Raw genomic sequence first — 1,688 nt, 5'->3', positions numbered from 1 at the left:
TCACAACTCTTGTACCCCATAGCAAACAACCATCTTCAATACTGAGTTCATTTTGTTCATTTTTCTTTGCTGCATAGGGTTTCAATTGTTCATCAGAGCACGTTTCCGGCCATCAAGACTTAACCAACCCCATAACTCGTTTAAGAACAGGGTCTTTAACTGTTCCACGAGAAATGTCATTCGCAGAAAAGGGAGTACTGTCTATCAGAGTAAACAAGTTATGTATCTCTTCTGGAACGTCGTCTCGGGTCACCGTCTGTGGTAGTGGCAAACGACTTAACGCGTCTGCGCTGTTGTCGCGACCTGGTCGATACTGCAGATCATAGTCGTACGTTGACAGGGTGATTGCCCACCTCTGGACGCGAGCCGACGCATGCTCTGGAATGGTCTTCCCTTCGCCGAAGAGACCAATTAGAGGCTTGTGATCCGTGATAATCCTAACACGGTGGCCTGAAATGTATTTGTACCACTTTCTAACTGCAAAAACACAGCTGATCCTTCCCTGTCGATCTGGGAATAATTTCGTTCGGCATCATTGAGTGAACAACTTGCATAGGCCACAGGCCTCTCTGTACCATCGCTTTCCACAAGCAGAGCACAGCACCTACCCCTGTGGGCGATGCATCACACACTATAATAATATCCCTCCTGGGTTCGAAATGCACAAGTAATTTCTCGCTAGACAAGGCACATTTTGCTGCATTGAGTGCTTTCTCCTGCTTTCCCCAGACCAACAACAGGCCTTCTTGAGAAGACCGTGAAGAGGGGAAAGCAGAGAAGCGAGATTAGGTATGAACTTCCCCTAATAATTTATCATACCCAGAAAGGATTTCAGCTCCTGAGTATCACGAGGGCGAGGTGCCTCCCGTATAGCTTGAACCTTGTCGTTCAGGAGCTGAACGCCTGTTTTGTCGAGGCGATAGCCCAGGAATGTCACCTACTGCTTGAGGAACTCTCATTTTTCTTTCCGCAGTGACATACATTTCGCTTTGCAGATGGAGAGAACCTTCCACAGGCTTTCTAGTTGTTCTGTATCGTCTTTTCCGGTCACGAAGAGGTCATCTAGGTAGTTGACACAGTTTGGATCGTCCCGGAATACGTTTTCCAAAGTCATTCGAAATATGCCCGGGGAGGACGCAAGCCCGAAACATAAAGGATGATACCTGAAGAGGCCTCTGTGGGTGTTGATCGTCATGAGATCCTTCGATTCGTCTTCCGGCTGCAGTGGTGTGTAAGCCTGCGGAAAATAGATTTTAAAGAATTTTTCGTCTCTTGCGAGCGCATACACCTAATCCTCGATGCAGGGAATTGGGTATTTGTCGTTATTAGTGTCTTTGTTGAGGGTCGTCTAGTAGTCTTTACAGATCCTCACAGTACCATATTTTTGTCTTTACTGGTACTATCGGCGTAGCCTAACTAACATTTCACCATTTAAAGCATCCCTTAGACTGTATTTAAAAATAAAAGACTGGCCTGGGGGAAATCTCAGGTTTAAATCTGAAAGTGGCCTTTATCTTTTCTTGTTGTGCCTTGAGTACAATGTGGCCTACATTAGGCTAAGTGCCTACATCTACAAGATTCAACGACTAAACAAAAACAATGACTTACTTACCTCTCTCTCTTCTTTTTTTCTTTTTTTCTCTCTCTATGTCTCTCTCCCACCCCCCTCCCCTCTTTCTCTCTCTCTC

Source organism: Aplysia californica, unplaced genomic scaffold, assembly GCF_000002075.1.
Source record: "Aplysia californica isolate F4 #8 unplaced genomic scaffold, AplCal3.0 scaffold00122, whole genome shotgun sequence".
Lineage (NCBI taxonomy): Eukaryota > Metazoa > Mollusca > Gastropoda > Aplysiida > Aplysiidae > Aplysia > Aplysia californica.
This window is presented reverse-complemented; position numbering follows the sequence as displayed.